Below are 15,233 nucleotides of genomic sequence, written 5' to 3'. Positions count from 1 at the left end.
CAGGAGTGAGAGCAAAAGAGAGCAGAGGAAGCTGTGGTACTCTGGTGAGAAACAACATTTCCCTACAAGAAGGAACTTATTCCTGCAAGATTAGCATTAATCCTTTCAGGAGGATGGAGCCCCATGAGACCCAAACATCTTATAAAAGTCCCAGCACCTCTCCACATTTTACCCTGGGAACCAAATTTTAACATGAATTCTGAAGAGACAACCCATCTTGAAGCCAAGATATTGGGAATCAATTCCTGCAGTACCCTTTCTCTGCCCAGAAAAGCTACAGATGCAGGTAGACATCAATCTATGCTTTTAAAGAAAGCCATGAATTAAGCTGCTTTTTAAGGAGATTTCATGCTCAAAATATAATTTGAGGCAGAAAGTCTAACAATGATACATTTGCCAATATTATGGCCTTTTAAACAGCAAATGTGAAATGAAAGATGTTGAAATTATTTATGACTTCAGCTAGGGATTTGGCAAGCTTCAGCTCATATCTTGATAAATCATCTAAACACTGAACAGCATTTGTGTTCAACTAAGATAGAACTAGAATTAATAGGCTAATGTCATCTGAAAGTATGTATTACTAATTCTTAATAATATGACATTTTTCCCTGACAGACACATTTAATATCCCAAGAGAGTCATATATTAGGGAATAAGCACCATTGTGCTATCTTATTCCCAAAGAGGGCTACCTATATACACAACTGTCATCTTTTGCTTTTTTGTCACTTATTCATGTTTCCTCTTTGGAGCTGTCACCTTTATTCAAAGTAATGGACCCAAAAATGTCATAAGTGACTCTTATGTAGAATAGGGCTGTGCACCCATTAAATGCTCATTAAGTCCAACCAGCAGTAGGGATTTGTGTTCCCTCCCACAAAAAGAAGACCCTGGGGCATGGATTTGGGTGAAAATAATTTATGTGATGACATAATTTATGCCAGGAAGATTCATGGCAAGTGAGGGATACGACAGAAGGAAGGGTAAAGCCAACAAGGGAATTAAATGATTAGGTTACCTCTGTAGGAAGTTGGGGCACCAACCTGCTGGAGACCCTGGGGAGACTTTCTGACTCACATCTAAGTTTCATCTGGGTGACCGGTGAGGCAGTTTGGCTCCCTGTTTCCCAACACAATTTCTCACTGGTTGAAGGTCATTTCATTTGAGGTTAAGTCTGTGTGTGACTGTTAACACCTGCCACTTCATCCTTTAGACTTTGTTCACTTGGGGGAATGGAAGTCCCTGACACCACCTGTCCAGTGGCTGTTCTGGACCAAGGAGTGCCAGGAGTGCACAAGGGGTTGTGGAGAAGTTGCATTTCCTTTGTAAGCATCAATTTGTCAAACTTATAAGAATGTCTACTTGTTCTGTGTGGCTGGTAACATTACAAGGTTAAAGAATGTCTATCAGGCTTTATCTATGAGGCTGCCATTGTATCTGCCTTTTAAATTGGTTTGTAAAACAGTGCTTTGTAACCTAGATAGAGAAGATGCCTCATTCTGATGATTGCTCCCCTGCTCAAAACTCATTGCTTTCAGAAGAAAAGGCCAATATTTTTTAACATCACATATAAATCCTTAATGTTAAATCTTTTCCTACTCTGCTATTGGTAAGCTCCTTGTATCAACTCTGTATCTTTGTGTATGCTGTCTCTCCAGGAATGCTCAAAGACTATTTCACCTTCCACCACCAGGGCCAGTCCCCTGTAGGATAGGATTCTCTTCCTCTCCCTGTTTGGGCCCATGTGACCATTCTACTGTCACTGTCACCTTACTACCAATCACCCATGAGTCTGGTAGCATGGAATGGGTTTCCAGGTCCCTGCCATGCCTACAGGAAGGAGTGAAAATGCTGAGCATAAAAACTTCTTGAAATGGAGAAAAAAGCTACTCATTCATTCCTATAGCAGCAAGGACAAACTATGAATAAATAGTCTATTGTGATTATCACACTGAAAGTTGGTTTGTTAGCAGTGTGGAACAACATTGTTCAGTTCTCAAAGTTCCTCTGATTTATTACTGTCATTTAAAGACATGCTTTTCCCTCCCTCAGTGAAGGATGTCACACTGTGTTGGCCACAGTCCTTACCCCTGTGTTCCAGTCAATAAAGTGGTTTGATAATATTGCTCTTGTTTTCATTCATCTAGAGCTAAATAGAGAACTATGTTAATGTTTTTCCCGAACAAAACCCCAAAACACTGATGGAAAACAGGAGATGTGCTACACAGACACTTTAAGGGTTCAGTCTTAAAGTCTGTGTTCAAAAGAATCTCCCAAGAGCCTCTATGGTGTGACTCTACACCAACCCCCTTTGCTTTCTAAAACTCAACTGTCTGCAATGAGCAATTTGGGGTTTTAAGATATAGAATAACTGCCAAGCAGAAGGTTGAAAAATATTCCTGGTGTCTGCCCCACATGTGACTTTAGTACAGGGTTCCTTCCTCTGAAAGGGGAAAGGTTAGCATAGAGAGAGAAGGGTCATCATTCTTCTTAACTGACTCTTTTTAGGACATGAGAGTAAAAATTGTTTTCCAGTCTGAGGAGATGGCTCAAAGCATAAAAAGTGCTTCCTGTTCAAGCATGAGACTGAAGTTCAGATTCTTAGCACTTACATAAAAAGGTGGCCAGTGCCAGTGGCCTGCCTGTAGTCTCTGCACTTGGGAGGCAGAGATGGGGGAAGAATGGCTAGGTAGATAGAGAAATCAGTGTGCTCTCATTCCAGCAAGATTCTGCCTCAGTAAATTGAGAGTGATCAAGAAAATTAATGGATGACAGCCTCTGGTCCTCACCTGCATGTGCACCTGAGCATGTACATGAAAGCACCCACACATATAAGAACACACACACACACACACACACACACACACACACACACACACACACACACCAGCATTCCACACACACACACACACACACACACATGAATAAAGATTATTTCCTCAAATTAGATTTTGGTGAACTAAAGGAAACTGGAGTTCTTGAGAAAAATCAGTGTGGTGGTACTTACCTCAACAGGTCCCCATGGTGCAAACTGCTTTGCTATAGTCATCTGTGACCAAATGCCACTGCTGCACACATTCAAGTTAGAAAAACCCTTACATGGGGCTCTCATGGGTCAACTGAAGGTTCTAATTAAGCTTCTACAGGGATGCAGCATGTAAGAAGCACAAGTGCTGCCAATTGCCAAGATTTGTCTTCGTCTTCTCTACTAGCCAACATTCCTCTTCTCCATGTGATGTGCCACCACTACACAGAAATCATGTGTGAAGCATGGGAGTTCATTTGTCTGCTGGGCAGAGGATTTTCACGTCTCTGACAATAAAATGTTAGACTCAGGAAGCTCTATTTTCCCACCCTAGTTCAAAGAAGAGGACTCAGCAGTCAAAATTAGTCATGTGACCTGCCTCCTGACCACACAAGCTAGAGTGGTCCTAATCATATTCTTTCAATGACAAGGAATTGGAATGAGGAGACCTGAATGACTAACAGGGAAGAAACAGCCACTTAGAAGTTGCTTTTGTTAAGAAGCGATGACCCCTCACTGAGTCCACGGGCAGCTAATAGTTGTGTGAAAGTCTGGAACCTTGGCTTCAGTTTGCTTCTGTCTCCTTCCTTTGGTCACCAACATCCCTCTTTGAGTGGGCATGCCGACCACTCAAGGAGGCCCTGTGAAGACACTGGAGATAGCCAGCCTATTTCATTCTGCTTCAAGGCTGAAGTCATGAAGATTCACTGTCCTCAACCAGTGTTTCCACAAATTGGCTAAACACATTATGGGAACAGTGGAAACCATGGAACATGTTTTTTTACTTTATACACAAGAATTTGAAAACAGATATCAAAATTTCTGGAAAAATGACATTTTGATCTATTTCTCACTCCATCTTCAGTCAACATAAATATGCCACCTGCCAATTTCCATGGAATTTGTGGAGCTGCAATTTGGCATCCACCTTAAAGAATTTGCTCATATCCCTTTACTAAATTTTTTACAGGTCCTGTCTTCCCAGGAACAATTAATGACCTTTACTTCACAGTCACTATGTGTATTTCCACTTAATGGCAGCATATGCATTTGTGGGTGACTATTTTCAAGAATGAAGCACACTACAAGCCAAGCTAGATCCAAAGTATCCAATGAGTGCCTGGGGAATCTACTGAGAACTGCAATTACTTCCATTGAACCAGACTGGCAGCCATGGTGGTGGTGGCATGTGTCACACATAGACAGGTGCACATGGTGGTGGTGTGTTGCACAGATATGTGCACAAGGTGTGGAGGAAATCCATGCCCTACTCAATCACTCTCTGTGTTATTCCTTTGAAGCAGGGTCTTTCCCTGAACCTGGAGCTAGGCTAGGTGCAACAAGCCCCAGTGATTGTCTTTTCCACCCCACAGCACTGACATTGCATACCCATGCCTGGCTTCTTATGTCTTCTGGATCTGAACTCAGGTCCTTATGTTTGTGTTGCAAGCACTCTTCACCAGAGTCCTCTCCTCGGCCCTCAAGCTCCATATTGATACTTTAGTTCTCCAATGCAATGCCAAGCTCTCTACTGGTTTTATGTTGCCCTCTTTTCTCTTACTTTCATAATAAAAGTATTCTTTAAAATCAATTCAGTTTTATTTCTTAGATATCCTCATTTTCTCTATTAGTGACCACAAAATTAAGACTCAATGATTTTAAAAGATTCTCCAAATGAGGCACACATGTAGCCCCAGTGAGCCGATCCACAACAGCTTCTCTCTACTGTAGATGTATCCAACCTTCTTATTAAATAAGAAACACAGAACCAATGCAAAGAAGAAAGCCAAGAGGTCAGAGCTAAGAGCTAAAACCTTACCCTTCCTCCTGCGGTGGTCCTACCTCTCCAAACCAGAGCTACCCCTGTGTTAAAGTCTTTATATAGAGTTCCTGTCCTGCCTTCTCATTGGTTGTAAACCCAACCACATGACCGCCTCCTCACGGCCTGTCTGTATAGGCCTCCAGGTTTTCCATGATTGGTATTAAGATTAAAGGCATGGGTATCCAATAATAGCTGTATCCCTGAACACACAGAGACTTACCCAGTTCTGCCTACCAAGTGCTGGAATTACAAGCGTACGCCACCACTGCCCTGCTTTCCTATGGCTTGCTAATAGCTCTGACCCCCGGGCAACTTTATTTATTAACATACAAATAACATTTTAATACAAATAAAATATCACCATATTTCCCCTTTTCTATTTTAATAAAAAGGAAAAAAAAGAAAAAGCTTATAACTAATATAAGAAAAACTATATACAAAAGTACAATAACTATATACAATATATACAAGTAATAAATACCTAAACAATGTCTAGTCCATTTGTATTTGACAAATTCAGAGAAAATAATTTCATTATCTATCCTATTTTGGTAAGTCCAAAATGTATCCTAATTAACCTTCAACTATAACTAACTAACCTTCAACTATAACTAACTAATCTTCAACTCCCTCAGAGACCCAAGAAGGGAAATAATATTAGCTAACAAAAATAAAAACAGGAAGTGCATGCAAACAACTTCCAAAAAATTTGTGAGTTGACAGAAACAGCCAGCTCTCTGGACAGTCACCTGAGGTTTCTCCGCAGTGCTGGGGCATCATCTTCAGCCTATAGGCTTAGCATATCTGACAGACTCATTTGTGAAGTAGGATGTACACAAGGTCAACAGTTCAACCTCACATTGAGTGAGAGTAGTCCATGTACCAGAAACACCTGAATTCCACTAGTGTCATGTCATGATTCAGGATTTTAAATTCTGGAAATTGTTGATGGTTTTTTAATTCAGCTGTCCATTCTTCTTGGCTGTGTATATATGGCTTCATCTCAGCATCCCATTCTTCTCCACATCCCTCTATCAAATGCCAGTCTACTATTGAGAGGCGTGAGCTTAGTTACCCTTCAAGAATAACTGTTTCAGCTGCTGTTCCATTGCACATCAGAGTCCATCGGCCCACTGCCTGTTCAGCTGCCTTCGAAGAAAAGGGCACTGTACCTTTTCCGAATTGCGAAGGCCACTTCAGGGATGGTGCTATATTGTCGTGGCCTCTGAAGATGCCTTTTGATAAAGCCATAACCACACTTATTTTGGCAAGAATCAATAGTCCTTTGTTTTATGTCCTGTCTGTCCATTTTGTCCTGTTGATTCGAGGATACTTTGTTGTCCAGTGGCTAACTTTTGCCACAATGAAAGTTAACTCCATATGCAGTTTCTTCAATGCCCATATTTTCTCTGAAGTAGATTGGTACTGCCAGGAGCCGACATGTCTCATAGTCATAACAAAAAAGAAAAATTTTCTAAGTTATTAAAACATTTTAAATGCCATATTCTGTAGATCTCTGAAGGGTTTGAAGATAACCTGTCTATCTAAAATATATCTACTCAATCTTGAAAACATACCTAATATAACTACAAGTTCTATTATAATGTCTAACTACTAACTTTCATTTCTTTATATCCTAATAGTTGGTAATAACATTCAAGGATCAGAAAATTGCATTACATTGTTAGATAAACGGTACAATTAAAAAATATATATAACATTTTCTAACAATATCAATTTCAATATATATATAATTTGTATACAATATAAAACAATCCAATCCAATGTAAAGCATTTACATTTTTCTTTTCTTTCTTTTTTTTAATAAGAACCTTAAATCTAATCTCCTTTGCTTAGCCTTTTTCCTAACCCTTGACAACAACTTGTAACCAACCCCCCTAATCAATGAAAATTATCCCAGACCCAAAACCCATTAAAAGACCAAAAAAACCAACCGCCCCACACCACCTCTTTGGGAATGTGGGCGTCGTATTCTTGAAATTGCTTCCTGCTGGGTATGGGCGAAGGTATCTTTATCCTGAAAGAAAAATTTTAGGTTAATTGTCAAATTCTAGGAAAGGTAAATATATCCTTTGTTATCCAGTCTGTGTATAATGCCAAAATTCAGGGTTTATCTCAAATCCTTATTCAAGTAGTTTTTGAGACTGGATCATCTCAGCTAGCTCTCTCAAAATTGCTCTGAGCACTTTGTAGTTCAAAGCTGATCTGTAGATGATGTTTGTCAGCTTAGTGATGTTATTATTGTCCACGTGGAATTGTTGTTGTTGTGGGGCCCCATCTTCTTCCTGGAGACTTCAGTTGATGTTAGGCCTGATCGTGATTTCCTGCAAAAAACTGATAAGAGACTCAAACACAAAGACTATATATGCGACTTTTTAGAATTAGTTAGTACTTTATATGACCATTTATACCTTAACAAAGTTTAAAATGTATATATATCTATATATATTGATCTTGTAAATTTTGATATAAAATTCATACTTTAAGAAAAGTTTAAAGAATCAGAATAGAATCAAAGAGTTGAGATTAGTAATAGAATAGTCCCTAAATTAATTTGGCTTTTCTCCTGTCCCATAGCAGAAGATGGCTCTTTTCTTCTGGCATGATACAGGGAGTTTGCATTTTCCTTTTAACAACATGCTTGAGTTTAAAGAAGGAGAGAGCCATTCTCCAACTCCAAAGTCAGCTTTAAATTTTAATTGAACTGGGACTATTAGAAGTTAAATAGTGTTAAATCTTTAAAGAAAAGCAGAAACAAACATTTAGGAAGACATAAAATTTTTTTAGATAACATACCCATACGCCATTTCACTCTGTTTCTTAGGATAGATGATTTGTCCCTTTTCTTCAGTTGTCTCATTTGTCCAGTGTTCTTCAGAATCCTTAACCTTCATTCTCCTAAAAGACAAAAACAAAAACCTTTCCCCAAGGTTTTTTGGGGATGTTCCTTTTTGACAAGTTATCTGATTAAATGAAAAGGCATGTGTTACTGGTGTAAGTTAGTTTAAATTGGATGTTTATGATAGTTGATGAACTATCACCTCCTCTAATTAAGAGGTCTCTCTTGTTCAAATCGAACCTTTATCAATTTTGATGGTACCCACAGCTTATCTTCTCCTGTAGAAATAAAAGCAAAACCTCGTCCCCAATGTAACACATATCCTGGTTTCCATTCTGAGGTCAGCACATCCTTAAAGTATATAGGTTGATTTAATTCTGTAGTTTTTTCTATTATCCAATGTCTCTCTGCAGCTGTTGTTCCTTTCTCATTGGCATTGAGAAAATTCAAAGTTAATAGAGCATTATGGAGTCTATTTCTGGGGGTTTTTGTTACTCCTTTCTGTTTATTTAGCATATCCTTTAGAGTTCTGTTTGATCTTTCTATAACTACTTGACCTGTAGGATTATGTGGTATACCTGTAACATGGTTTATATTATAATAAGCAAAAAACTGTTTCATTTTAGCAGAGACATATGATGGAGCATTATCAGTTTTGATTTGTACAGGTATACCCATGATGGCCATAACTTCGAGCAAATGAGTGATTACAGAATCAGCTTTTTCAGAACTCAAAGCAGTTGCCCATTGAAATCCTGAATAAGTATCAATAGTGTGGTGTACATATTTCAGTTTTCCAAATTCTGCAAAGTGAAACACGTCCATCTGCCAGATTTTATTCCTCTGAGTACCCTTTGGGTTACATCCTGCTGGTAATGGTGTTTGATTGTAGAAGGAACAAGTAGGACATTTCTTTACTATTTCTTTGGCTTGTTGCCAGGTTATGGAAAATTCCTTTTTTAAACCTTTACTATTTACATGATGTTTTTATGAAATTCTGAGGCCTCCAGCACATTTCCTATCAATAATTTATCAATCTCATCATTGCCTTGTGCTAGAGGGCCTGGCAGACCAGTATGGGATCGGATGTGAGTTATATATAAAGGATGACTCCTTTTTCTGATTGTATCTTGTAATTGAATAAATAATGAAGTTAATTCTGAAGCATCGTGGATAAATTCTGCAGTCTCAATATGTAATACTACTCTTTCAGCATACTGAGAGTCAGTTACTATATTGAGAGGTTCTGAAAAATCCATTAATACCAACAGAATAGCATACAATTCTGATTTTTGAACTGAATTATAAGGACTTTGAACCACTTTACTTAAATTTTCTGATTTGTAACCTGCCTTTCCTTGTTTGTTGGCATCTGTATAAAATGTACGAACTCCAGATATGGTTTTTTTCCTCACAATTCGAGGCAAGATCCAATCAGCTCTCTTTATAAGATCAATTCTATTGCTTTTGGGATATTTGCTGTTAATTTCTCCCAAAAAATTACTACAAGCTTTTTGCCAAGCTTCATTTTCTATCCATAATTTTTCAATGTCCTCCTTAGTTAAAGGTACGACAATTTCTGCTGGGTCTATTCCTGCTAATTGACGAAGTCTCAATTTTCCTTTCCAAATCAAGTCAGAGATTTTTTCCACATAAGTTTTTAATTTTTTATTTGGTTTATTTGGTAAAAATATCCATTCCAATATAATATCTTCCCTTTGCATTAATATTCCTGTTGGGGAATGCCTAGAAGGTAAAATAACCAAAATGCAATCCAGCTTTGGATCAGTACGATCTACGTGCCCTTCATGTACTTTCTTTTCTACCAAGGCCAATTCTTTCTCAGCTTCAGGTGATAATTCTCTTGGACTATTTAAGTCCTTATCACCTTCTAAGGTTTTAAACAAATTATTCAGTTCATCATTTTTTACCCCAACAATAGTTCTTAGATGAGAAATGTCTCCAAATAATCTTTGAAAGTCATTAAGAGTCTGTAGTCGATCTCTCCTAATTTGCACCTTTTGAGGTCTAATTTTTTGAAGTTCTATTTTATATCCTAAATAATTAATAGAATCTCCTCTTTGTACCTTTTCTGAAGCAATTTGTAATCCCCAGCAAGGCAAAATTTTCTTTACTTTTTCAAACATTCTTTCTAAAGTATCTGCATTTGAATCAGCTAATAAAATGTCATCCATATAATGATAAATTATAGATTTAGGAAATTTTTTACGTACCACTTCTAATGGCTGTTTTACAAAATATTGGCACAAAGTTGGGCTATTCAACATTCCCTGTGGGAGAACCCTCCATTGAAATCTTTTAACCGGTTGAGAATTATTGTAAGTAGGCACTGTGAAAGCAAATCTTTCTCTGTCTTTTTCTTGTAAGGGTATTGAAAAGAAACAGTCTTTTAAATCAATAACTATGAGAGGCCATCCTTTTGGTAACAGAGTAGGCAAAGGAATTCCAGATTGTAAAGAGCCCATTGGTTGAATTACTTTGTTAATTGCTCTAAGGTCTGTTACCATTCTCCATTTACCAGATTTTTTTTTTTTTTTTTTTTTTTTTTTGGTTTTTCGAGACAGGGTTTCTCTGTGTAGCTTTGCGCCTCTCCTGGAACTCACTTGGTAGCCCAGGCTGGCCTCGAACTCACAGAGATCCTCCTGGCTCTGCCTCCCGAGTGCTGGGATTAAAGGCGTGCGCCACCACCACCCGGCGATTTTTTTTTTTTTATAACAAATACAGGAGAATTCCAAGGGCTGGTTGATTCTTCAATATGATGAGCATTTAACTGTTCTTCCACCAGCTCTTGTAAAGCCTGGAGTTTCTCTGTTGTTAAAGGCCATTGCTGAACCCATACAGGTTTATCTGTTGACCATTTTAAAGGTAGAGCTGTTAGTGTTTTTGGAAGATTATCAGTTGTTGTGCCCTGTTCTTGTATGACATGGATGGCTGGTGAGCACTCATTAGAATAATATCTTTTAATATTTCTCTCAGAAACATGTACTAATTTATGATTTGTTTCTGAGATTGGAGGGATATTAATCTGAGTATTCCATTGTTGTAACAAGTCTCGACCCCACAGGTTCATAGCTATGTTAGCCATATATGGTTTTAATTTTCCTTTCTGTCCTTCTGGACCTATACATTCAAGCCATCTTGCACTTTGTTTCACTCTAGATAATGTCCCAATTCCTAAGAGTTGAATGTTTACCTCCTGAGGAGGCCAAGTTGGATGCCAAAATTCTGGTGCAATTATGGTAATGTCAGCACCTGTGTCTACCAGACCAGACAACAAAACACCATTTATTTTTATTGTTAGTTTTGGTCTTTGTTCATTAACAGAAGTTTGCCAAAAAATTTTCTTTATGTTTTTTCCTGTATTTCCTATTTTCTCTGTTTCATCATCTCAACTAACATGATTTATTCCAATAGACATTTGGTTATTTAGTTGCTTTGAGTAGGGGTTTCCTCTACAACTGCAGGAAAGGTTTGAACTGGATTTACGGTGGGGGCCTGCCTGAGGCCCCTCTGGGAGTTTCCCGAAGCTCGAGGCAGAGGGTTACCCTGTCTGTCCCTTGTTGATCTACATTCGTTGGTCCAGTGTTTTCCCTTACCACACCTTCTGCATACTCCAGAAGGAAGGGGCATTCTGTTGCCAGTGTTCCTTGAAGAAACATTATTTCTAGGAATGACCTGTTTACAATCCCTTTTCAAATGTCCTTGCTTTCCACATCCAAAACATCTAACATTGCTCAAACCTTTTGAAATTGCTTTTCCTACCCACATATCATCATGGTCATAAGCCTCTACATTAACTGTATCTCTAATCCAATCTTCCAAAGGTGCAGATCTTGCCTTTAACGGCCTGATTATTCTTTTGCACGCTGCATTTGCATTCTCAAAGGCTAAAGATTCAATTATTATCTGACTAGCCTCTGAATTCGGGACCATTTTTTGTACTGCTGAAGTCAATCTTTGTAAGAAATCTGTGAAAGATTCTTTGGGGCCCTGTATAACCTTTGTAAATGACTCAGTTTTTTTTCCAGGTTCTTCAACTCTGTCCCATGCATTCCAAGCTGCCGTTTGACATAGAACTAGGGTTTGGACATCATATGAACATTGTGTTTGTACTGAAGCATATTGGCCTTCTCCAATAAGCTGATCCTGGCAGACTTGTATTCCGCTATCCCTCCATTGTCTTTCTATATTTTTAGCCTCATTATTGAACCACATTTTCCACTGGAGATTTTGTCTGGGTTCAAGAACAGCCTGTGCCAATTCCCGCCAGTCCTTTGGTAGAATCCTATTACAAGTTGACCAGGTGTTTAACATTTGCTTTACATATGGGGAGTGCATGCCATAAGATGCTATTGCCTCCTTAAATCTTCGTAAGTCTAACATTTCAATTGGAACCCAAGTATTTTGTTCATTCTCTTCATCAGGTAGCTGCTGTACGGCTACTGGATAAATTAAGGGTGATTGTGTGAAAACTGGCTTTCTTTCTGTAACCTTATGATCCAATTTTGAAACAACTTCACTATTTATTTTTTCTGTCTGAATTTGAATTTCTCTATAATTCATTTTTACCGGTTTAACAAGTTTTTCTAAGACTGTTATCCTGGCACTTAAGTTGACGATCTTTTTAAATAGTAAAATGAGGATAAGAAAAGTAATAAACTGAATAATTTGTTCAATATTAATCTTTTCATATAGTTGTTCCATTGTCAGAGTGCCTAAAATTTCAAACAAAGCCCAATTTTCTTCCAATGTACACATAAAGCCCATTTTTTTTTTAATGTAGAAAAAAATTCTCTTTTAAATAGATATGTTAATTGACTTACCAAGTCTGGGTAGAACAGTAGAATCCCAGGGAATTTCATAGCCACCTGGTGTTCGAGGTGTGAATCCAGCGAGAGAGAGAGAGAGAGAGAGAGAGAGAGAGAGAGAGAGAGAGAGAGAGAAAGCGTAGCCGCTTGAGCCGAGTCAAGCCTTGGCTTTACAGGCAGGGGTCCTGTTCAGCAGGGCAGGCCTGAGTTGTTTGTAGCAGTTGCAAGTAGCTCCAGCTGCGGGTCAGTCAGGCCTGGGCTCAAGCTAGGCAGCCGGGCCGCCCAGGCCAGAAACCGGACCTGCTGCCAAGCCAAGCCAAGCCAAGCGGTCTTTAATGAATTCTTGTCACGTAGGGCACCAAATGTAGATGTATCCAACCTTCTTATTAAATAAGAAACACAGAACCAATGCAAAGAAGAAAGTCAAGAGGTCAGAGCTAAGAGCTAAAACCTTACCCTTCCTCCTGCGGTGGTCCTACCTCTCCAAACCAGAGCTACCCCTGTGTTAAAGTCTTTATATAGAGTTCCTGTCCTGCCTTCTCATTGGTTGTAAACCCAACCACATGACCGCCTCCTCACGGCCTGTCTGTATAGGCCTCCAGGTTTTCCATGATTGGTATTAAGATTAAAGGCATGGGTATCCAATAATAGCTGTATCCCTGAACACACAGAGACTTACCCAGCTCTACCTACCAAGTGCTGGAATTACAAGCGTATGCTACCACTGCCCTGCTTTCCTATGGCTTGCTAATAGCTCTGACCCCCGGGCAACTTTATTTATTAACATACAAATAACATTTTAATAGAAATAAAATATCACCATACTCTACCAAGGCACCCTAGACATTTTCCTGTTGCCTCTTCTTCTAGGTTTCTCAACATCTGTCTTGCTGTCCTAATTTTATCTCCTTTCCATGCTTTGCCTCCCACCATCCAATCCTGGCTTTACTCCATCTAGGACACAAATCTGGAGCTCTGACCTACAATGCAATAAACTGTGTCAATGGGCAGGGAGTTCACTGATGTCAGGGATATATTTTTCTTGTTTGTATTCTACAGCCCAGCAGTGTACTAATATACAGCAGCATGTAGTCAATGCTCCCAAAAGGAAAAAAGAATGTGAGTATAGGACACACATACAAGTATCAGGAACATTAACACTTAACCTTGCACATCCTCCTCCATTCAATGTGCTCCACAATGCTCACAATACTACAGAAAAAAAAATGCTCTGCATCCAGAGGCTCTGCATCAACCCAGGCTGAAGCATTTCTGTCTCTTTATTCCAGGCAGGGCCTCACTATGGAGTCCTGGCTGGCCTGGAACTCACAGCATCCGAATTACAGGCACATACCACTGCTCCCTGGTTGTGGACCACTTTCTCTGCATCGACATCCCATTCTCTTTGTCAACAACACTGTGATTTCTGCTTGTGCCTTTTATTTTCTGCTTTTTAACAAAATGATCATGCTTCTTAGTCCCAGTGGCCAATGGAAGTAGCTTCCCCGCTGAATCCTCCCTCACATTTACTTCTGGTGTCAGACACCAGATGATTCTTGGCCACAGGACATGGGGTCCAAATTGGTATAGGCTGCACATAATGTCTGCAGTAATCTATCTGACCCATGTGGACCAAGGCACCAAGGTGTTTCTTAGCAACTGTCACATTCAACTTTCCTTCGATAGCCCTCCTGCTCTTAGAGAGTTCCACAAATATTTCAAACCCTGCATTTATATTTTGACACTCATCCCACCTGTCTCTCATCAACCCCAAGACTGATTTTCTTAGGCTTGAGGAAATTCTGTTAGGAAATTATAGGCATATGTGACTACATTTCCTACTATGGATAGGTAGAAGACTATATAAAGTTGAAATTTTTTAAAAGTGATAAATAATTTATTGACATTCTCTGGTTTAAACAATGAGAAAAATTAAAGCTTAGAGGGTTTCTTGGGCCATACTGATAGTAGGAGTTAGGGATGGTTTGGTTTTTCTTTTCGTGGCTGGAAATTTAGTGTCCGTCAACACCCAGAGATTCTGGAGTGTCTATATGAAGACATGGCACAGGTGTGTTTTCCACTGACTATACAGACCCTCTTTACTTCCTGTGGGCTCTTAATAGGTCAGCCTAGGATACTGGGAAAGGCATAATGAAGGCAGACTTGTACTAATGCTATGCAAATAGAGCTATCACAGTGCTGGTTCAAATCCAGTTTGTGGTAGAGAAAACCATAGAGGAGTTAATGTCAATTTCTGGAAGCTGTAGGAGAGGTGCTGAGGATGTAACTCAGCTGGTAGAGTGCTTGCCTAGCATGCACAAAGCCCTAGAACCAACCCCCAACACCACATAAATTGGGTGTGTTGACATATGACTGTAATCCCAGGGGAAGGCAAGGAGGTCAAGGCAGAATGAGAAGTTCAAAGTCACCTCAGCCAGTTCGAGGCCAGCCTGGTCTACATGAGGCACTGACAGGAAAAAAAATAGGGGCAGCAAAAGCAAGACTAGGCCAAACAGCAGAAGCATCAGCAATTAATATGTCTGAGTGTGGACCACAAGGCTTAATCTGGAAAAGAAAAAAAAGGAAATACAAAAAAAAAAAAAAAAAAAAAAAAAAAAAAGAAATGCTGGACAGCTGTTGTCCTCTCTCTTAAGTATGACTATCAACACAACAAAAGAACAGCAGCATCACCAC

This window comes from Peromyscus californicus, unplaced genomic scaffold (assembly GCF_007827085.1).
Source record: "Peromyscus californicus insignis strain IS unplaced genomic scaffold, ASM782708v3 Scaffold_8__1_contigs__length_139910024, whole genome shotgun sequence".
In the NCBI taxonomy this organism is placed as follows: Eukaryota; Metazoa; Chordata; class Mammalia; order Rodentia; family Cricetidae; genus Peromyscus; species Peromyscus californicus.
This window is presented reverse-complemented; position numbering follows the sequence as displayed.